Source organism: Bubalus kerabau, chromosome 20 (assembly GCF_029407905.1).
Source record: "Bubalus kerabau isolate K-KA32 ecotype Philippines breed swamp buffalo chromosome 20, PCC_UOA_SB_1v2, whole genome shotgun sequence".
Lineage (NCBI taxonomy): Eukaryota > Metazoa > Chordata > Mammalia > Artiodactyla > Bovidae > Bubalus > Bubalus kerabau.
In genome coordinates, this window is record NC_073643.1 from 42,270,261 (window position 1) to 42,295,157 (window position 24,897).

Genomic DNA, 24,897 nt, shown 5'->3' on the forward strand with positions numbered 1-24,897 from the left:
GGGTCATTAAAGGCTGGGGTTTGGGGTCTGAGAGTCCTGTGTTCGAATCCTCATTCTACCACTCAGGACTGCGGGGTCCACTTGGACAAGATACTCAGCTCCATGGGAACTTCTCAGGCTGTAATAAGGGCTATATTAGCTAATGTATGGTAGGTCTTTGGCATGCTATATGTTGTGTGATTATTAATTTTTCATGATTATGATTTTCATTATAAATATAATCTAAGTCTCAGAGCTAGTTATTCATGGAGATGTAACTGAAACTCTAGTGGGTCTTTTATTCAGTGCTTTCTCTTTCCTACTTTGCTATCTAATTGGTTAGTTTTCATTCATCCTTTTAAAATCTACATTTATAAAGTCAGAGCTGTTAGTGAAGATTTTATAAGAACACTTTCCAAGAGGTTTTTTTTTTTTTTGAACTGCCAAGTCCAGGGATTTAGGATGTAGCTTGGTGCTGAAGTAATTGGCTCTCTTAGTCTTGAGTTATAAGAAGTTCCCTTTCAGACTGTAAGGTTGAGAACCATGAGAGGAACTCTCACGTTTTGGTAATTGGTTTAAGGAATAACTTACCTTAAAAAAAAATGTTATTCAGCTATAATTCCTTCCTTCTCTCACCTTGACGTTTTGAGAATCTCCTCATTATATATCTCCACCAGCTTGTTTTCTGAGTTTCCCCTTTTAACTATTTCCTCAAGTACAATCCCTTAATATTATTTTCTTCTCAGCTTATCAACTAGTTGGAAAAGTGATATACTTTTTAGTACTGTAGAGTTTCTGAGGAATGTAGAAATGATTCAATCTTAGGAGAATACAGAAATGATTTAATCTTAGGTGAATACAGGATTGATTTAATTTTCTACCTGTCAAAGAACTGAAGCATTATGAAACTGGCCTTAGCTAGCTACTTGAAGCAAGCTGTACACTCTTTACTGCTCTTATATCACATCAACAGGCAGTTCATGATCAGAGATTAATTCAGAAACTCTCATTAGTATGTCGAGCTAAGAACAGGAATGAGATGTTTTAATACCTCTTGAATGCAACATTTGTGTGTGTGTATATGTGTGTGTGTGAGAATGGGGTAGATTTAGCTATAAATAAGACTGAACTCCACAATGCTCTGATATTGATAAAGTGGGTGTCTTCTAAATTTCTTTTAAATTTATTCCTCCTCTTCCTGGTAGTTAACCAGACAGATTATAGTTTAGTTATCCCAATGGGGAGTTTTAAATCAAAAGGACTAACAGGTTTTTTTTTTTTTTTCTTTCCCCCAGCATAAGTGAGAGAACACCAGGAAATAGAATTACAAATATATTTCCATTTTGTCATAAAGAAACTTAACATTTTCCTGTTACTTAGACATCAGTTTAAACTATGACATTTCTCTTGTTTTGACTAGCACTAAAGTAAGAGAGAGAAATGTCCTATTACAGGGACCTTATTGCCTGAAATAAATCTCTCAGGATACTTCAACATTCTCTTGCGATGCTCTTTTTGTGGTCTCCATGGTTCTTCTCTTTGGTTACTGAAATGTTTGACAAGTGACAACCATGCTAAATTTTTCACCTACTTTTTTGAGCTCTCCCTCTCAAACTGAAAATCAAAGTGAAGCAGGCAAGTTTCAGGGCTTTCCTGGTAGCTCAGCTGGTAAAGAATCTGCCTGCAATGTGGGAGATCTGGGTTCAATCCCTGGGTTGGGAAGATCTGGAGAAGGGAACAGCTACCCACCCCAGTATTCTGGCCTGGAGAATTCCATGGACTGTACAGTCCATGGGGTTGAAAAGAGTCGGACAAGACTGAGTGACTTTCACTTCACTATGCAAGTTTCAGTCCCTCCCATCCCCCATAATGGAACCCATGTTGAGCCAAGAAAGCTGTGTATTCAACATTGATCCATGCATCAGTCCAAAGTTATTAAGTGCTTTCCATTCAACATCTGTGTGAGATGCTATGAAAACTGTAAACAGCACCTTGAACAATTCCAGACCTCAAAAACCTCCCCTTATTTTCCTCATTTAGTTTTCCTTCCCTTCTCTCTTTTCGCCAACTTCCCAAAGAAGTTGAAGCTGTTTACTAAATTAAAGGTAATGTGCAAATAATAAAATAACCATAAGACAGAATTGTGATCATCTTTACTAGTATGAACCCATAAGATGGAAGAACTAAATTTGGTTGTAAGTTTCCTGGTCTCTAAGGCAGAAAGGGAATTACTAATTTATGTAGCCTTCTTTGTTTGACCAGGGAAAGCATCATAGTTTTTCACTCTGGTAGAATTTCTTTGGGATCAAAACTGAAGGTGGAATTTACTGGTTTATGAAGTGAACATTGGCTTTAGTGCAGTTTTCAAACTGAGGAATAAGTATGGGGAGGAAAGATTTAGGGCATGAATTCATATCTGTCTTGCTTAGTGTTATGTCCCAGGGCTCAGCACAGGTGCCCAGTGCCAAGTAGTTATTGGAGACTCTTGTTATTTTAGTCATTAAGTCATGTCCAACTCTTAGCAAGCCTGGACTGTAGCTCTCCAGGCTCCTCTGTCCATGCGAGTTCCCAGGCAAGAATACTGGAGTGGGTAGCCATTTCCTCCTCTGGAGCATCTTTCCAACCCAGGGATTGAACCTGTGTCTTCTGCATTAGCAGGCGGATTCCTTACCCCTGAGCCAGCTGGGAAGCCCCAGGTAGTGGAGGCATAGTTCTTCAATTAAAATGGGCCATTCAATGGACCAGTAACAATGAAGATAGTACTCTGCCCCTGAATGTTGTATTCTCTGACCCTAGAAAGCCATACTTCAGTTCTCACATTAAATCCAACTTCGTTTGTTTTAGTATCTCTGAAAAGGATCTGCTTCCTTCCTCTGGAGCTCTCCCCGCAGGTGGAAAATACTCACTCCCTGTGGGACTGTTTGACTACTGTTTGTCGCCTCTAGTAGGCTCCAGAAGGCATAGATCACATTTGATTTTGATGACCTTCATACCCCAGCCTGTATCATAGAGTCTGGCACTTACTAGATACTCATTAAATACTTTGTTAAGTGAATGAAAGTCACTAATTACCAAACAGCATGGTGGGTTGTGCTTTTAATGAATTTTCAATGAAAATGAGAATAATGGATGAAAACGAGGATACTGTTAAATATAATAACGAGGATACTGTTAAACATAATAATAATGATGCTGATGCTTAAAAAAAAAGAAAAGGTGATGGTAGCTACTTCTGTTAAATTCTAACCATGTTCCAGGCCCTTTACATAAAATGTACCCCTTATAACTCAATGAGGAAGGCAAAATTATTTGCTGCATTTTACCAACGAGGAAAATGAGCATTAAAGGAGATTGATGATTCTGATAAAGTCATGCACTTAATTGGCTGGTGGAGCCCAGGATTCAAATGAACATTCTTAACCACCATGCAAAATTGTTCTCCCTATGCTATTTTACTAAAGCATCCTCTGGTTTATGATCTGGAGGAACAAATTGATAGTGTCCTCATGTGTCCTGAGCAGTGTGATAAGTTACCTTGTGACAACCCAAAATAGCAACAGTTCTCTATCACTTCATTGTGGGGCCTCCACCCTGTTTTTAGCCAGGAGCAACAACAACAACAAAAAATGTAGAATCAGGGGCCATAAGATTCTTTATTTTCATTTTCAGAGCATTGGAGCTGGATTTTTTTCCCCCCATCAATCTTCTGTGGTGCACCACCCCCTTGGTTAATGTCCTTTGCTGCAGTTCTGTTAATAAGGAGTTATCACATATTTCATTTGTTCATTTGAAAAGCCAATGTTTATTGCAGTGCAGAGCAGCCACATTATTGTAAGTACTTACTCAGACAAATTAAATGATTCCATGTAGTAGCTCTGCAAAGTCTGATTTCCATGTGTGGAATCATGTTTATCATCACCCAATTTCAAAGGGACAAAATAGCACATTTACATTGGTAACTCTTTTATAACATTCTCTTTCTACATTATGTGTTTGTTTCGTTGTTAGAAACCAACCCAAATCCCTTCTAGGATGACACAAAAGGATGGCAATATTTAAATATAAGGTCTGTGATGGGGCGAAGCAATTGAGGCATGTCCAGCATTGCCTTGGTGCCTTCTGCCCTCATGGGTGCATTATGTAGATACAGGGATTGCCAAAATTTCCTTTAAGAGTTTAGCTAACTGATTCTTCAAGAACTTAAGGTCTCTCAAGGAAGTGTACATAGAAGGCATTTTTCAACACAGTATTGGCCCAGGAGGAAGCATTGGATCTTCTGGGGCTTTCACTTCATGATTATTGAACTTTCCTGCAAGCTTTTTTATTCCTCCACAGATTCTCCCTCCAGGAAGAAAAGGAACACTCTTTGCAATTCTCGTCTCTTTAAAGAATGACCTCCTCACCTCAAAGAGGGTCTTTCGGTATTACTGGTAGAAATAAATTATCTTAAAAACTAACTTTTATTTTAAGGCAAAAATTCCATTTTGGAGGGGGTAGAATTTAATTTCAAACCCTAGAACATATAAGGTTAATGGCAAACTCGCTTCAAGGAAAGAAATATAAAAAGCAAAATCGCTCAGTTGGCTGAAGAACTAATCAAGCATATTGTTCCCTTGATTCTATAAAATTACAGCGAAACTTTTAGAAAGGTTGAAAAGATGTCCATGGTGTGCTCCAAGTTTACTTGGTCTGTAAATGTATGTTCCCTCTTCCCAGAGGCGCTGGTATGTGCAGAAGGGGTCTCCTGGCTAAGGGCTGAGTGTCTTTCCAAATGACTGATGGTTCCCTCTACTGGCTGAACTTAAATTCAGTCCTCTGAGCTGAGCCAACCAGGGAGGAATCATCATCCTCTCACTGATAATGAAACCAGTTTTGAGTTTCATCCTTAAAGAAACCAACCACCCGAGGCCAGTTTAAGTGTACATAGGAACTGGTGATGGACTTCTTCCTCCCTGTCTCCGTCTCCCCTCCCTCCTGTCTCCCCTCCCTTCCTTTCTTCCTCCCTCCCTTTCCCTTTACTTCCTTTATTTCGAGAAAAATGTAAAGATACAGACAAGCCCAAAAGGTAGTGTAATAGGCATCTGTATTTCTACTATCTAAAAAGGAGCATCTGTTTATGTTTAGTCAGATTTACTTCCAGTTTGTGTGTTTGTTTTTAAGCAATTATCGATGAAACCAAATTCCCTGTTAAGTACCACATCTGGCTTTCCTTCCACTCTTTACTCTCTCAGCTGTCTACCAAAAGTTCCCTACCATAAATTTAGGATGTTTTTAACTAGTGTATTGTTTGTATTTTTTATGCAAACACACATACATACCAACAACCAATATACACTATTTTGTTTGACTATTTAATGTTTAAATCTTTCCTTGTTGCTTTTTTAACATCACAGTATTTACAAAAATTAGCTGCATTGATGCCGTAAAAATCAATTGATCAATTTTAATAGCTCCATAATATTCCATCCTATACATATAGTGCATTTTATTGACCTATTCCATTTCCAGTGCAACTTTTAGATCATTTCCAAAGTTTGCTGTACAAAAACAAAAACACTTCAGTATTATTTTAGTATGTGTCTTCTTGTGTCCGTGTTGCTTGAGTCCAGGATACCCTGTAGGAAGAATCAGTATACCATAGGATATTGTAGTATTACTTTTAATAAATATAATGAAATTGCTCACAAGAAAGATATACCAATTCATGATTTGGCCAGAGGTAAACTAGAGTATTATGCTAATTTTTCCCCTACATCTTAGACAACACTGGCTTTTGTCTACCTTTTCCATGTTTACTATTCTAACAAAATAAAAATGGAATTCCATTAATATAATATGCAAATATGCATTTTACTCGTGATTTTGAGCTTTTTTTTAATGTTCATGGTTCATTGAGATTTCTTCTTTGAAGAACCATTTTTTCCTATATGTTTGTTCATCTTTTTTCTTGATTTTAGTAGTTCCTTATATGTTTTGGTTACTTATTCTCTGTCTGTTTCATGTTCTTTGTTGTTCAGTTGCTAAGTCGTGTGCAACTCTTTTTAACCCTATGAACTGCAGCACGCCAGGCTTCCCTGTCCTTCACTGTCTCCCAGAATTTGCTCAAACTCATGTCCATTGAGTCAGTGATACCATCCAAGCACCTAATCCTCTGTGGCTCTCTTCTCCTCCTGCCCTCAATCTTTCCCAGCTTCAGAGTCTTTTCCAGTGAGTTGGTTCTTTGCATCAGGTGGCCAAATATTGGATCTTTAGCTTCAGCATCAGTCCTTCCAATGAATATTCAGAGTTGATTTCCTTTAGGATTAACTTATTTGATTTCCTTGCTGTCCAAGGGACTCTCAGGAGTCTTCTCTAGCATCACATTATGAAAGCATCAGTTCTTGGCACTCACTCTTCTTTATGGTCCCACTCTCAAATCTGTACATGACTACTGGAAAAACTATAGCTTTGACTATATTGACCTTTGTCAGCAAAGTGATGTCTCTGCTTTTTGATACTCTGTCTAGGTTGGTCTTAACTTTTCTTCCAAGGAGCAAGCATCTTTTAATTTCGTTGCTGTAGTCACTGTCCACAGTGATTTTGGAGCCCAGGAAAATAAAGTCTGTCACAGTTTCCACTTTTTCCCCATCTATTTGCCGTGAAGTGATGGGACTGAATGCCATGATCTTTGTTTTTTGAATGCTGAGTTTTAAGCTGGCTTTTTCACTCTTCTCTTTCACCTTCATCAAGAGGTTCTTTAGTTCCTCTTCACTTTCTGCCATTAAAATGGTATCATCTGCATATCTGAGGTTGTGGATATTTCTCCTGGAAGTCTTGATTCCAGCTTGTGCTTCATCCAGCCCAGTGTTTCTCATAATGTACTATGCATATAAGTTAAATAAGCAGGGTGACAATATACAGCTTTGATATATTCCTTTTCCAATTTTGAACCAGTCCATTGTTCCATGTTCCAAGAACAGTTCTAAGTGTTGCTTCTTGACCTGCATACAAGTCCCTAACGTGTGCCAGGAAATTGTGCTTGGTGTTTTATCCTAATTAAAAAAAAAATATTATCTTTATAAATATACCCTTCATATATATATTATTATGTCCATTTGACAGAAGTGAAAAGTGAGGCTCAATGGAGTTCAGCAGCTATATAAGACACAGAGATAGTGAAATGCATTACTAGAATTGAAACTCAGGCTAGTAGGACCACAAACCCTTGTTCCTTCTGTTGTCAGATTCCTTCTGATTCTCATGGACACTAGGGTTTCAAAAGAAAGTAGGTAAACTGACCCACAAAGTACCCTTCAGACTGGCCAGATGATTTGGCATAGACCACCGCAAAACCTTGAGAGTCCCTTGGACTGCAAGGAGATCCAACCAGTCCATTCTGAAGGAGATCAGCCCTGGGATTTCTTTGGAAGGACTGATGCCAAAGCTGAAACTCCAGTACTTTGGCCACCTCATGCAAAGAGTTGACTCATTGGAAAAGACTCTGATGCTGGGAGGGATTGAGGGCAGGAGGAGAAGGGGACGACAGAGGATGAGATGGCTGGATGGCATCACTGACTCGATGGACGTGAGTCTGAGTGAACTCCAGGAGATGGTGATGCACAGGGAGGCCTGGCGTGCTGCGATTCATGGGGTCGCAAAGAGTCGGACACGACTGAGCGACTGAACTGAACTGAACCACAAAACCAGAGAGGTACTCTTGCTGACAGGTTTGCAGGTTGGCTTCATCTTTCTGCAAAATAGAAAACCCCAATGGCAGTACTGGCTGACTATGAAGAGGGTCAAATAACAATGCAGCTAGAACAGCCCAGGACTGACTAGAAGTGGAAGATGGAATTTCAGAGCACCATTCTGCCTCTTCTTTTACGTGATCTTGTAGGGGTCAGTGCAGACCAATGACAATACTTAGACATTACACATGTGCCTTTATTCTACCCTTTCAACAGTACCAGTGCAGTCCTGTTTGCTCAGTATTCATGCTGAATGTCCCTAATGAAGCTGTACCTATAAGCCATCTGGATCACCACAGAAATGATTATCTGAATTTCTCTTTTCTGATGTAGGTATTCCAGGACTGCCAACCTGCCGAACAGCCTCTGCAGAAACTCCGCGCACCCTTCTGTTGAGCACTCTGAGGAAGTAACAGTCTTCAGACAGGTAGTGTTCACTTAATTTCAGATTTTTTTCATAGAATTAGGCATACCTGACTTACTATGGACATCTGTATCATAGCAGTAAGATTCCTATGTACACATAAAATAGAACTCTTAAAATGGTAGAATTTCAGGGCTCGATTTCCTTAGAGAATTTACCCTCTCCTGACTTCTATTTGTAGCTGCCATTTAAAACTCAGGGTATAAATATTATGTCAGTTAAATAAGGAGTGATGACTTTACTTTTTGGAGAAAGCATTACCTTCCCTTTTATGAAATGTAGTCTAACTGTTGCCTGATTGACATCTATTATATTAGTCTCCCCCCACCAGACAATTACACATATTTAATAATTTTTATGTGTAAAAAGTAAGGTTAAACAGTTACATAGTCGAGTTGTTAGGCTTTGCATGGTTTTGAGAATGATCCTGGAGATGAGATGGCGTTAGTAGTGGCAGGAGGTCACATCTGACATGAAATGTACCTCCTAAAATGGCAACGGATTGTTCTTGGTCAGAGGAAGTTCTAGTGGCATTTGCTGGGACAGTGAAGAATATATCTTATAAAAAAGACTTGAGGATAGGACAAAGTAATTACTCATCTTTGTATGTATTTGAATGATTTCACTGGATACATTTAATATGCATTTTTAAAAATAACAATAAAGGACTGGAAATATGTGAATATGGGCAATACTTCCTCGGCATGATATCAGTGGACAGTGTTCATTTAAACCCTTCCTGGAACTCATATGTACATCCCCCTCTCCTCTTCTCTCACTCCTTCTCATCTTTATTCCACTCACAGTATCTCCCCATTCCAAAGTCTCAGCTAACAATTTAGCATGTGTAATAAATATAAATATTGAACAGCCCCATGTGTCAGAACACAAACATTTATTATGCTTTCAGTCACGACCCAGTCTCTTGTTTCCATTTTACATTGTCTGCCTTCTAGTCTCTCGTATTCCACAGTTGTTTAAAACTCATAAATTTATGCAAAGTTTACAAAATCGGGCAAGACTATCCCTCAAATGTGTAGGGCTGTGACACATTGCTGTGTTTTCTAGAAATACTCACCAAATGCAGATTATGGAGGGATGAGTCAGACATCTTCACTTCTTGATGGCCCTGACTTCTTTCTGGTGAATCACCTTCCTGTCTAGAGGGTTTTTCTGGAAGATGTAGAAGGCTTAAGGATGGTAAATGAAATGAGCTGAAATGGAACCCTGGTGTGAGTTTTGCACAGAATTGTTTGATCCTTGTGTTATGGTTCTGGTTAGTGTTTTTGAGCCCTGAAGCAAAGCTCTTTTTAACATGAAAGCTGTAAATATGAAATATATAGATCTAAAAGAGGAGTATTTTAATATTAATTATTAGCAGAAGGAGGAATTGCAGACTATAACTTTGACTTTTAGCATCTCCACCTATTTCTCTTTGCTTGGAAAGACTTCCCTTTTCTCTCTTCATAGTAAAAGGCATGTGCTTCATGATTCTGAAGACCTATACTTCACTGTTTCTTTTCTTTAAGGAGACTGACAGGTTTCTGCCATGTGCTGTGTGATCTCGGTTAACTCATTTAGCCTCTCTGAACTCTGGTATCTTCCTCCAAAATATGGGGCTAATTATAGGAACTGCCTCACAGAATGCTTATGAAGGATTAAATGGCAATTATTATAAAGTGATAAGCAAGATACTTGGCATACAGAAGCTCTTAAGAGATGGTAAGGACTATTATGGGAAGGAAATGTGCACTTACTGATTCTGTATCACTGTTTAAGGATATTATTTTCAATATCCTGTTTCTCATAGGATATTACCTATCGCAGTTTTCAATGAGGCAAGATATAGAGATATCTGAGATCAAAAAACTAGGGTAAAATAAATAACGTGGCAAAGTACCATGTAGATTATCTCCGGTAGTCATGAACCCGTATAAGCCTCATTGCTTTGAGATTAAATGCTGCCAGTGTTACAGCCAGATCTGATTGATGTTTTATCATTTTATCATTTAACTTTATGCTGTACTTTCATTCCACATCTTCTCATGTACTTGGCAGGGTGATCAAGGAAGCTCTGACTTATGTTTCTACCTAAAACCAAAACCAAATATCACTAGGTGAGGTAGTGAATGAAGGTTAAATATTTTGAGAGGAACTGGGAGATGCAAAAGAGTATTTCCTAAATGTTTTTCACTTGTTTCCACTTCTAGTATGGCTAAGTATGTGCTGCTGAACCTGGTATTTTCACATACAGAAACTGTGAAGTATGTGAGAAAAACTACCTGACAACCCTAGAGAGTCAAAATAAGTAGGTAGATTCTGAAAGGGACTTCAGATTCAAAACTTAGAAGCAGGCTCAGTGCAGAGTGATTTCCCCATTTTATGGCTTTTTCGACTGAGGGTATGCATGGTGAGGTTAATGTCACTTCGGGTGACTAACTCCAGTAGAAAAACCACAATCTTTTTAGTTTGAAGACCCCAGGAACAGGGTTCAGTGCAACAACAGCCCCTGGAAAATGAAGCTAGCATACTGTTTTTAAATTAATAATTTTATTTATTTGTTTTTGGCTGTGCTGGGTCCTTGTTGTTGCAGACTTTCTCAGTTGCGGCAAGCGGGGGCCACTCTTTGTTGCGGTGTAGGAGCTTCTCATTGAGGTGGCTGCTCTTGTTGTAGAGCAGAGGCTCTAGGACACATGAGCTTCAGTAGCTTGGACACATGAGCTTCAGTAGCTTCAACACATGAGCCCAGCATTTCAGCTCCCAGGCTCTAGAGCACGCTCAATAGTTGAGGGTCGTGTGCTTAGTTCCTCTGTGGCATGTGGGATCTTCCTGAACCAGAGATCGAACCTGTGGTCTCCTGTTTTGGCAGGTGGATTCTTTACCACTGAGCCACCAGGGAAGCACTTAAGCTAGAATTCTGGAAAGCGGAAAGGCAGATGAGGAAGCTCCTGATTCTGTGTATAAATACAACCCAAAGTTTTGACTGACTCCTGAATCATGGATGTGTGGAACAGATACAAGCTAGCACAGCTGAAGATGAAAGAACTGAACTGAAGTTTGAGCTGCCACCCAAGAGATAGTTTTCACCTTGTGTATAATCAAATTAATTGCTTGCTAAAACAAACAAATCAGTACTCTTCACAGAATTCTAACAGATTTTAGAGTCTTTACTTCAAAATATTTGCATCATACATTCACATAATACAATCCCAATTTACATGAGATATGAAGAACCAAAAAAAATGTGACCCCTTCTGAAGATAAAAGTCTAATTTCAAGATGACCCAAAGGTGAGAATTAGAAAAGATTTTAAAACAGCTTTTATAACCATACTCAGTGAGGCTAGAAAGATACACTCACAATGAGTAAAAAATATAGTAAATGGAAACTACAAAAAAGAAACAAATGGAGATTCCAGAACTGAAAGTATATTTGAAATAAAAATTCACTAAGCTTACATCCATTGGAAATAATAGAAGGTATCAATGAACCTAAAGATAGAACATAAGCAAATTTCATTCTTAAGAACAGAAAGAAAAGAGTTTTTTTATTTTTTAATTGTTGGCCATACTCCACTGTATGTGGGAACTTAGTTCCCTGACTAGGGATTGAACCCACATCCCCTGCACTGGAAGGTGGAGTTTTAACCTCTGGACCACTGGGTAAGTCCCAGAAGAAAGATTTAAGAAACTAAAGAATAACAAATAGAGCCTCAGAGATCTATGTAACATAAGTGAAAATGTCTAACATATATGTAATTGGAGTCTCAGAAGAAGACAAGAAAGAGAATGGGAAAGGAAAATATTTGAAGAAATAATGGCCACATTTTTTTTAAATTTGATGAAATGTATACATTTACAGATCCAGAAACTCAGTGAACTTCAAACAAGATTAATTTGAAGAAAACTGTACCTATGCACATCATATTCTAACTGTTGGACACCAACAGTAAAGAGAAAATTTTGATAGTGGTCAGAGAAAATGGCAGGTTACCTTCCAGGACACTGTACTTCAAATCAGCACTGCCTTCTTATCAGTAACTATAGAGTCTAGGAAAAGTGAAATGATATTTTTTAAATACAGAGAAGGAAAAAGAAAAATCCTGTTAACCCAGAAATCTATGTATAGTGAAAATATCCTTTGAGAATAAAGACAAATTAAAGACATTTTCAGATAAAAGTAAGCTAAGAGAATTCATTGCCAGCAGACCTACAACACAAGAAATGCTAAAGGAAGTTATTCAAGCTGAAGTGAGATAACACCAGATGGAATCTTAAATCTTCAAGAATGAATCAAGAATATCAGAAATTGTAAATATGAAAGAGTATTTTCATCTCAGTATCTTTAAAATGCACAGAAAATTTAAAAGCCAAATCATAACACCGCCTTGTGATACTTATAATGTGCTATATGTAGACATCATATGTAAGACAATTATAACATAAATAATGAGGGGGGTGCATATTAAATGGACTTATATAATTGTATAGTTTTCAATTTTATATGGGGTGGTAATGAAATGAACTCTTAAGTAGACTGTGAAAGCTCATAAATGTATATTTTAATGCTTAGAAAAATAACTGAAAATCCAGTAGATAAAGTAGAATCCTAAGCACTTTAAAAATGATCCAAAAAGAATGCAGGTAAGATTGAACAGAGAACAAAAAGCAGAAGAGGCAAAAGGAAACCAAGCAATGAAATTTAAGCTCTAAGTGCAACCATATCATGTTAATCATATTTATTTATATTGAATGATGTTATTGTTCCATTGCTCAGTTGTGTCAGACTCTTTGCAACATGGTGGACTGCGGCATGCCAGGCTTCATATAGAATGTTAATGTTGCACACTGGCTTTGGAACTCAAATAAAGGCCCTTTCATGTTGGGTGAAAATCTTGGTAGATTGGACCTAGGGTGGTCTTTGGAGAGAGATCAAGCCATGAGCCTTTGATGTGGGAGCACTGACTCCAAGACCCTAGACAACCAGAGAACTAACCCTAGGGAATATCAAATAGTGAGAACTCACACAAAGGAAACCACTTGAATACAAGACCTGGCATCACCCAACCACCAGCAGCACCCTGTGAATGACAACCTCATTTAAACAACAAACAAAACAAAAATATAAACCCAGTCATCAGCAGACAGGATTACCACCTCACTCAGCCTTGCCCATCAGAGGAAAAACAAACAAACAAAAACTCAACACAAATCTCACCCTATAGGAAGCTTACACAAACCACTGGACCAACCTTAGCAGGGCAGAAACCAAAAGGAAGAAAGAATTCAGCCCTGAAGCCTGGGAAAAGGAGAGTTCAAACAAGGTAAGATAAAAAAAAAAATAATGAAAAGGCAGATAAATACTACACAAATGAAGGAACAAACTGGAAACACAGAAGTCCAAATAAATGAAGAGGAAATAGCCAAACTACTGAAAAAGAATTCAGAATAATGATAGTAAAGATGATCAAAATCCTTGAAAACAAAATGGAGAAAATGCAATAATCAATTAATTAAGACCTAGAAGAATTGAAGAATAAACCTACAGAGTCAAACAACACACCTACTGAAATTAAAAATACTCTATAAGGAATGAATAGCAGAATATCTGAAGCAGAAGAATGAATCAGTGAGCTGGAAGATAAAATGGTGAAGATAACTTCTGAAGAGCAGAATAAAGTAAAAAGAATGAAAAGAACGGAGGACAGTCTCGGAGACCTCTGGGGCAATATAAATTGCACCAACATTCAAATTATATGGGTCCCAGAAGAAGACGAGAAAAAGAAAGGTATGAGAAAATTTTTGAAGAAATCATACTTGAAAATTTCCCCAACATGAAAAAGGAAATAGTCATTCAAGTCCAAGAGTCACGAAGAGTCCCATACAGGATAAACCTAAGGAGAAACATGCCAAGATACATACTAATCAAACTAACAAAGACTAAATACAAAGAAAGAATATTAAAAGCAGCAAGGGAGAAGCAACAAATAACATACAAGGGAAACCCCATACGCTTAACAGCTGATCTTTCAGCAGAAACTCTGCAGGCCGGAAGGGAATGGCAGGCTATATTTAAAGTACTGAAAGGGAAAAATCTACAGCCAAGATTACTGCACCCAGCAAGGATCTCATTCAAAATTGATGGAGAAATAAAAAGCTTTTCAGACAAGCAAAAATTAAGAAAATTGAGTACCACCAAAGCAGCTTTACAACAAATGTTAAAGGGACTTATATAGTCAAGAAATACAAGAGAAGATAAAAGATCTACAAAATCAACCACAAACAATTAAGAAAATGGTAATAGGAACATATATATCAATAATTACTTTAAATGAAAATGGACTAAATGCTCCAACCAAAAGACACAGACTGGCTGAATGGATACAAAAATAAGACCCATATATATGCTGTCTACAAGAAACCCACTTCAGACCTAAAGACACGTATAGACTGAAAGTGAGAGGATGGAAAAATATATTCCATGCAAATGGGAAGCAAAAGAAAGCTGGAGTAGCAATCCTCACATCAGACAAAATAGATCTTAAAATAAAGAAGATTCCAAGAGATAAGGAAGGACACTACATAATGATCAAGGGATCAATCCAAGAGGAAGATATAACAATTGTAAATATCTATGCACCCAACATAGGAGCATCTCAATACATAAGACAAACGATAAAAGACATAAAAGGAGAAATTGACAGTAACACAATAACAGTAGGACATTTTAACACCCCACTCACACCAATGGACAGATCATCAAAACAGAAAATTAGTAAGGAAACTCAAGTCTTAAATGATACATTAGATGAGAAGGATCTCATTGATATCTTCAGGACATTGCATCCAAATGCGAAGAATATACCTTCTTCTCAAGTGCACATGGGACATTCTCCAGGATAGACCACATCTTGGGTCACAAATCAAACCTCAGTAATTTTAATAAAATTGAAATCATATCAAGCATCTTCTCTGACCACAATGCTATGAGACTAGATATCAATTATAGGAAAAAATAAAACTGTAAGCAACACAAACACATGAAGATTAAACAACATGTTTCTAAATAACCAATAGGTTATTGAAGAAATCAAAAAGGAAATCAAAAAATTTCTAGAAACAAATGACAATGAAAACATGACAACTCAAAACTTACGAGATGCAGCAAAAACAGTTCTAAGAGGGAAGTTTATAGCAATACAATCCTACCTCAAGAAAGAAGAAAAACATTGACTAGACAAGCTAACTTTACACCTAAGACAACTAGGAAAAGAAGAAGAAAAAAACTCTCCAAATTAGTAAAAGGAAAGAAATCATAAAGATCCCAACAGAAATAAATGAAAAAGGAATGAAAGAAACAGTAGTAAAGATTAATAAAACTAAAAGCTGGTTCTTTGAGAAGACAAAGGTGACAAGCCTTTAGCCAAACTCATCAAGAAAAAAGAGAGAAGAATCAAATCAACAAAATTAGAAATGAAAAAAGAGAGGTTACAACAGACAATGCAGAAATACAAAGGATTATAAGAGATAATTGTGAACAATCATATGGCAATAAAATGGATAGCCTGGAAGAAATGGACAGATTCTTAGAAAAGTTCAATCTTCTAGGACTGAACCAGGAAGAAATAGAAATTATGAACAACCCAGTTTCAAGCACTGAAATTGAAGCTGTGATCAAAAATCTCCCATAAAACAAAAGCCCAGGACCAGATGGCTTCACAGGATAATTCTATCAAACATTTATAAAAGACTTAATGCCTATCCTTCTAAAACTTTCAGAAAATTGCAGAGGAAGGAACACTTCCAAACTCATTCTACAAGGCCACTATCACCCTGATACCAAAACCAGACAAAGACAACACACAAAAAAGAAACTACTGGCCAATATCACTGATGAATATAGATGCAAAAATCCACAACAAAATTTTAGCAAACAATTCAGGAACACATCAAAAAGCTGATACACCATGATCAAGTTGGTTTTATTCCAGGAATGCAAGGATTCTTCAATATACACAAATCAATCAATGTGATACACCATATCAACAAATTGAAAGATAAAAAATGTATAATAATCTTTTTCTAGATACAGAAAAGCCTTTGACAAAATTCAGCACCCATTTATAATTAAAACTCTTAAAAAAAATATGGGCACCTAAGGAACCTACCCTGGTGGCTCAGAGGTTAAAGTGTCTGCCTGGAATGCAGGAGACCTGGGTTCGATCCCTGGGTTGGGAAGATCCCCAGGAGAAGGAAATGGCAACCCACCCCAGTACTCTTGCCTGGACAATCCCATGGAGGGAGGAGCCTGGTAGGCTACCATCCATGGGGTCGCATAGTAAAGGCCATACATGATAAGCCTACAGCAAGCATTATACTCAATGGTGAAAAACTGAAAGCATTCCTCCTAAGATCAGGAGCAAGACAAGGGTGTCCACTTTCACCAGTTATTCAACATAGTTCTGAAAGTCCTAGCTACAGCAATCAGAGAAGACAAAAAGTAAATAAATAAAAGGAATCCAGATTGGAAAAGAAGAAGTAAAGCTCTCACTGTTTGCAGATGACATGATACTGTAAACAGAAAACCCTAAAGATAGTATCAGAAAATTACTAGAGCTAATCAGTGAAGTTAGCAAAGTTGCAGGGTACAGAATCAATACACAGAAATCACTTGCATTTCTATATACTAACAATGAAAAATCAGAAAGTGAAATTAAGGAATCAATCCCATTCACCATTGCAAGAAAAAGAATTAAATACCTAAGAATAAACTTACCTAAGGAGAGAAAAGAACTGTACACAGAAAATTATAAGACACTAATGAAAGAAATCAAAGATGACATAAACAGATGGAGAGATATTCCACGTTCCTGGGTAGGAAGAATCAATACTGTGAAAATGACTGTATACTAAATGCAATCTACAGATTCAATGTGACCCCTATCAAATTACCAGTAGCAGTTTTCACAGAACTAGAACAAAAATTTCACAATTCAAATGGAAACACAAAAGACCCCGAATAGCCAAAGCAGTCTTGAGAAAGAAGAATGGAGCTGGAGGAATCAACCTTCCTGACTTCAGATCCTACTACAAAGTTACGGTCATCAAGACAGTATGGTACTGGCACAAAAACAGAAATATAGACCAATGGAACAAGGCAGAAAACCCAGAAATAAACCCATGCACCCATGGGTACCTTATTTTTGACAAAAGAGGCAAGAATATACAATGGAGCAAAGACAGCCTCTTCAGTAAATGGTGCTGGGTAAACTGGACAGCTACATGTGGAAGAATGAAATTAGAACACTTCCTAACACCATACACAAAGATAAACTCAAAATGGATTAAAGACCTAAATGTAAGACCAGAAACTATAAAACTCTTAGAGGAAAACATAGGCAGAATACTTGATGACATAAATCCAAACAAGATTCTCTATGACCCACCTCCTAGAGTAACGGAAATAAAAACAAAATAAACAAGTGGGACCTGATTAAACTTAACAGCTTTTGCACAGCAAAGGAAACTATAAGCAAGGTGAAAAGACAACCTGCACAATGAGAGAAAATAGTAGCGAATGAAACAACTGACAAAGGATTAACTTCCAAAATATACAAGCAGCTCATACAACTCAGTACCAGAAAAACAAACAACCCAATCAAAAAGTGGGAAAAAAACCTAAACAGACATTTCTCCAAAGAAGACATATAAATGGCTAACAAACACATGAAAAGATGCTCAACATTGCTCATTATTAGAGAAATGCAAATCAAAACTACAATGAGATATCACCTTACACCCGTCAGAATGGCCATCATCAAGAAGTCTACAAACAGTAAATGCTGGAGAGGGTGTGGAGAAAAGGGAACACTCTTGCACTGTTGGTGGGAATGTAAATTGATACAGCCACTGTGGAAGACAGTATGGGGATTCCTTAAAAACTAGGAATAAAACCACCATATGACCAGCAATCCCACTCCTAGGCATATACCCTGAGGAAACCGAAATTGAAAGAGACACGTGTATCCCCTTGTTCATTACAGCACTATTTACAATAGCTAGAACATGGAAGCAACCTAGATGTCCATCGACAGATGAATGGATAAAGAAGTTGTGGTACATATATACAATGGAATATTACTCAGCCATAAAAAGGAATGCATTTCAGTCAGTTCTGATGAGGTAGATGAACCATAGAACCTATTATACAGAGTGAAGTGAGTCAGAAAGAGAAAGATAAATATCATATTCTAATGCATATATATGGAATCTAGAAAAATGGTATTGAAGAATTTATTTTCAGGGCAGCAGTGGAGAAACAGACATAGAGAATAGACTCATGGACATAGGGATAGGGGAGGAGAGGGTCAGATGTATAGAAAGAGTAACATTGAATCTTACATTACCATATGTAAAATAGATAGCCAATGGGAATTTGATGTGTAGCTCAGGAAACTCAAATAGGGGCTCTGTATCAATCTAGAGGAGTGGGATGGGGTGGGAGATGGGAGGGAGAGTCAAAAGGGAGGAGATATATGTGTGCTGCTGCTGCTGCTAAGTTGCTTCAGTCGTGTCCGACTCTGTGCGACCCCATAGACGGCAGCCCACCAGGCTCCCCCGTCCCTGGGATTCTCCAGGCAAGAACACTGGAGTGGGTTGCCATTTCCTTCTCCAATGCATGAAAAGTGAAAGTGAAGTCGCTCAGTCGTGTCCGACTCCTAGCGACCCCATGGACTGCAGATGTATGTGTACCTATGGCTAATTCATGTTGAGGTTTGACAGGAAACAACAAAATTCTGTAAAGCAATTATCCTTCAATCAAAAAAATAAAAAAGAGAAAAATGATAATGGACTAAATACTTTAATTAAAAATCAGAGTTTATCAGGATGGATTAAAAAACAAGAACAACTATTTTTTGTTGAGATAAATTTTAAATATAAAGATACAGTTAAGTTGAAAGTAAATTGATGGAAAAACGTACACCATAGTAAAAGCAGAAGAAGTCTATATTAGTATCAGAAAAATTAAACTTTAAGGCAAAAAGTATTACCAGAGTTAAGGTGTGTTTGATAATAATAAATAGGTCATTACATTAAGATAATAATTATAAGTGAGTGTTTATACCTGATAAAGTTCCAGTGAGGTTACTTTGAGTATTTTTGAGTCTAAAATTTTTTGAGGATAATCCAGTTGTAAGTTAAGAGACACAGGTTGCTCATCACTTTAGGGTAGCGACCATTTCATAAAATTGTGGCATCAAAGCTCAACACAAGTGGAAACAAAAGCATAGCTGGAGAGTGTAGATATCTGTATGTCTATACATATATGAGAGGGTCCCTAAGACTGGATCAAGTGACACACATCCAAGTTATTACTAGCTCTGTTATTAGCTAGCTAAGAAATAGCTACCTTATTTGTGATGGTTTATAGACAATTTAAAAATAAGATTAATTATATATATATAATTATTGTATATTAATATAAAATCAGGAAAGAATTCCACCAGTGACTATTGCTAAGAGGATTGTAAGTATACTCTAAGCACACAAATGCACACCTGGGTTTTCTGGCAGGGAGAGCAAAGAGGGAAACACAGGAAATTTCAAATTCGTATGATCAGAAAAGTTAAAACATTTCAGAAATTTCTCATGTGATCTTAAAGATCCCTTCCTGTATTTGAGATTTTATAAAACTGGGGTAATAACGTCTACCTTTCATAATCTTGGTAGGAATGATTGAGACCACACTGGTATATAAGTATTATTTTACTGTTGTCTTTATATAACTCCAATAAACATGCATGGTAGAAATCTAAGGAATCTGACTGTAGTTAACTTAAAACTCCAGAGTCTGAACTTCTGTAGCTTATCTAGTTACTATTTATGTGTGTCCCTATGTTGTCAATAACCAATAGAAGTATGTTACAGTCTTCTACATACAAAGTAGGTGTTATAAATTAGTAAATTAGGAAACAGCCTCAGGGAAGTGATGTCACTTGACCAAGGCACTGTATAAATGTTTTAAGTCAAAATTTGAACCCCTTTCTCTACATCACCAAAGCCTGTTTTATTTTTACTACATTATACTGCTTCTAGGTCTTCCCATGTGGTACTAGTGGTAAAGAACCTGTCTGCCAATGCAGGAGACACAGGAGATGCGGGTTAGATCCCTGGATCGGGAACATCCCCTGGAGGAGGGTGTGCAACCCACTTCAGTATTCTTGCCTGTAGAATCCCATGGACAGAGGAGCCCAGCAGGCTATAGTCTGTAGGGTCACAAAGAGTTGGACATGATTGAAGTGACAGCATGCATATACTGCTTCTAAAATATTGAATACGTTTAACAGTATTGGTATTATTCCCAAGAAATATTCCAATGTATAAAGCAGTCGTTGTGAAGAACTGGCACATAGTGCATTAGAATTCATGTGATATGAAATCACCAATGGAGTCATGACTCAGAAGGCTCCATATACCCCTGCCAGCATCTAAATATCTATATTTTGCATCTTAAAAAATAATTTCTTCAAGATGTGAGGACTTGGAGAGTGACAGAGAGTAAGGTCACCCTGGGACCAATAATGACAGCTTTGCCAATACAGTTGGAATGTTTTTTAACTGTAAAGCTTATTTAATGAAAAGAGACCCCCAAAACCTTTTTACTAATGTGTGGTGCTCTCTTGTCAGTTTGAAATGAACCAACTGTCAGCCTGCCAATTACCATGCATCCAGTATATGCTCATTAAATCACGCACTGTGAGTTTCTTCAGGTTGGCAAACTGCTTAATCGAAAAAAAAAATATGTAGTGTTGCTCTTAGAGTAAAGAGGCAGGAATCAAAAAAAATGGAGAGCTTACTCTTAATATTTCGGAGTTTGCTTTTAAGTGCAGCCAGAAATTGTTCTGTTTTACAGTTTTGATTAAAGGATTGTTCCTTCTGCATCTTTTTTGGTTTTGTTTATAATTCAAACACTGTAATTATGATGGAGTTGCTTTTATAATAGAGCTACTAAATCATTCTGCCAGCAGATGAAAACCCAAGTAAAGGGCTCAATTTTTTGTGCTGCAGCTGTAAGGCCAACTTGGGTGTGTTGGGGTTGAAACAAACCGGGAATGGAAGATGGGTTTTAGCTTTGCTAAATCTCTGCTGTGGTATTTTCATTTTAGGAGATTTAGGCCTTACCATCACCTCAGTGGGTGAGTTAATCCCTTTTGAGAGCTGACACCCTTAGGCTCTCATAGCCTATGATAATTAGGCTGTTTGATTTGTTGTATGGTAGCTCTAAAAAATACCAGTGCCCAAGCTCAACCCTTAATATTCATTGAAAAGACTGATGTTGAAACTGAAGTACCAATATTTCTGCCACCTGATATGAAGAGCTGATTCACTGGAAAAGACCCTGATACTGGGAAAGATTGAGGGCAAGAGGAGAAAAGGGTGGCAGAGGATGAGATGGTTGGATGGCATCACTGACTCAGTGGACATGAGTTTGAGCAAACTGGGGGAGATAGTGAAGGATAGAGAAACCTGGTGTGCTGCAGTCCATGGGGTCTCAAAGAGTCGGACTCAACTTAGTGACTAAACAACAACAAGCTCTGCCCCAGATCAAATAAATCAGAAGCCTTGTAGGGGAGGGAGTGGCTAACTGTTTTTAGAAGCTCCCCGGGCTTCCCTAGTGGCTCACTTGGTAAAGAATCTGCCTGCAGTGCTGAAGACCCAGGTTCAATCCTGGGTCTGGAAGGTCTCCTGGAGAAGGCAATGGTAACCCACTCCAGTATTCTTGCCTGGAGAATTCTAACGACAGAGGAGCTGGTTGGCTACAGTCCATGGGGTCGCAAAGAGGCAGACACGACTGAATGACTAACACACTTACAGGTTATTCTAATAGGAGCCAGGGCTGAGAGAGACAGGCCTAAATTGACTCGACTTGTCCAGCATTTCAATTTGTCTGATTCAGCAGGTCTTATCATCAACCACAAGGCATCAACCAGTGGCTTAGCAACCAATAAACCCTGCAAGGTTTCAGAGGGTTAAAAACTGTGGTTTCTGAGCTCCACTTATATCTATGCAATGAGATTCTTTGGAGTCAGGACCTAGGAATCTCCATTTTTAACCAGAGGTCCTAGGTGATTCTTATGTACTAAGATATGAGAATTTTCCAAAAGCAAGATGATCTTTGAAAGTGAAGATGAGCGGAACTTCAGAGGAAAGCACATAAATCACAGTAAAATCAGGGTAGGCTTTAAAAAAAAAAAACACAGGAATTTTGGTACACCCATTTAGGCTAACTGGGATTGCTCATGTTATAATAGCATTAGCCTTTTTGGTGGTAAGAGGGGTAACCTCCCACACCATCACCATCACCATCTAGTACCATGTTAGACCCAGGAATGCACAGACATTTCATAGCTTCTTTAACATTTAGATACTGAGGTTAATGATTAGGGCCAATGCATTTTTCAAGGGCCTAGAAAAATATTGAGAACTAAAAGGAAAATAAAATGATTTTAGTTTTGAAGTATAGAGAAATTGTAGAGTCAGAACAATTAGATATTTATTGAAATGTCAACAAAATAGAACATTATGCTATTGCTATTAATTACTAAATTTAGTAATTTTAAACAGTTTATGTTTAGAGACATTTTATGAGTTAGCTTTTCTCACTTAAGAATGTCTGAATTGCATGATGATTGTTGAGAAATTTTAGCCAATTTTAATATTTTATAAACCAAATTATACATAACCAAATAATTTCAAATGCAAAAATATAAAAACCTTCTCAAAAATTTTATACCCAACAATTGTTTATCTTATATAACATGGTGTTCAGCCTCTTAAAGAAAAAGTTCCTGGGACCTAGGAAGGTCTCGTACCCCAGAGTATATACTTAAAAATTAAAGGATAGTTAATTGTCCTGGAATCCATTCTCATTGACAAGGCTATCAAAATATGCATAAGCAACCTTCTGAAGATACAGTTGAAACTAATCATTGTTGCTCACCTTCACTCTAGGGGGAAAAAAAGTCCAAAAAGGTAAAAGAAGAAAAAACAGTTTTAGCTACATATCAGACTCCCTTTAAACATATAGTACATCACTTACAGGAAAGTTGGGATTGTTAATGAGCATCAAATGAGATTGACAAGGCAAATTGCACAGTATGGTCTTACTCAGAAAATTACCCCCAAGAAATTGTGATAATAGTAATAAAACAACACATAGCTAAAATAAGAGACAGAGAAGTAGATGTCCTAGAAATTTGGAGTCTCTGAGGTCAGTTGTTACCTAGAGCTAAATGTCTTTTTAAATTCTCCAGCCACTTTCATACCTTGGATTTGATTACATCTTAAGTCCCCAGTTTCAGAATTCTTCTGATCCATGGATTATGAGTCACGCTACTGACATCTTACTTAAGGTACATCTTCTCATAAGAATGTACATCATTTCATAAGATGTTTCTTTTGTAAAAGTTGCCACTGCTGTTTTATTTATATTTTGGTTAATGTTCCTTTTTGATTGTCTCTTTCCTCAGAATATAAGCTCAAAGGAACCAGGAATTATGGCTTTTTATGATTTTACTGAATCAATCATGGGGAAGAAAGGGTGGTGACAGTTGATCACTTTGTCCTTCAACCATGATCAGTCAGGAGTGTCATAGTATTGAGACAGTGTTACAAATACTTATGGTCAGGAAACACTTTAGAATGTCATTTATAAACTTAGATTCTATAATACCAAGTCAATAAATGAGTGAATGAAAGGAAGCTGTATTCAAGTTTCACCTATATCTCTCCTACCTTCCCCCAGGGTCCAAAAGAAAAATAAATAAATAAACAGAAGAAGGAAAAGAATCTGGTTTTTTATAAATTCTGTGACTTATAAATGAATAAAGTGGCTAATTGTTCACTTGAAAAATGACTATACTTTTGGAAAGGGGCCTGAAAATTTCTTGGCAATACTTCAACTGATTAATAATTTAGAATGATGATTGACTAGAGAATGGAAGTGGAGCTAATAGCCTCTCATTTTCCTCTTGATTATTTTAGACAAATTGGTAAGTCAAGGCAGAGGTGTGGGGTGTTTCGGGGTCAACTGACTAGAAGCTCTGGATTAAAAATGCAGAGGGAGATCTGATCTCTCTAAGGTGCTGACTTCCCCTCTGATGGAGTCAGATGCCTTGTGATGTGTTGCTTCTGCTGCTTAGCTGAGAGCTGCTTGTTACACTCCTTAAAAGTCTATGTGAACTTAGGCGCCTCCCACTGTGACTGCTGCGTGACGCATCCTTCTAGGCACTGGTTAGGAAGAAACAATGGATTTAACACAGTTCTAACTTTAAGAAGTTCAAATATCTGGCAAGAGAGACACATACGTCTATAAATCATTATTCTATGAGGTGAAAAGTATTCAGTGTCTTTAGAGAGGGATATGAACAAATGCCATGGGAGTCATTCGCTTACAGATTTGATGTGAGGGATCTGCCTAATTGGGAATTAGTGATTTGAAACAATGTGAGAAAGTCAAACTATATGTGTTGTGCTGGTAACAGCGTTCAAATGAGAAAATGCCTACGAAAGTAATGCTGGCACAAGAACCTGGTTGGGATTTCCAGGGCTCCATAGAACTCTGTGTCTGTATTCAGAAAGATAGGATTTGGGTAAATTATATCCTAGAAGGAGTGAAGTTTCCCCAAGCATTCAGATGGCAAAGTATTCGCCTGCAATTCAGGAGACACAAGAGATGAGGTTTGATCCCCTAGTCAGGAAGATCCCC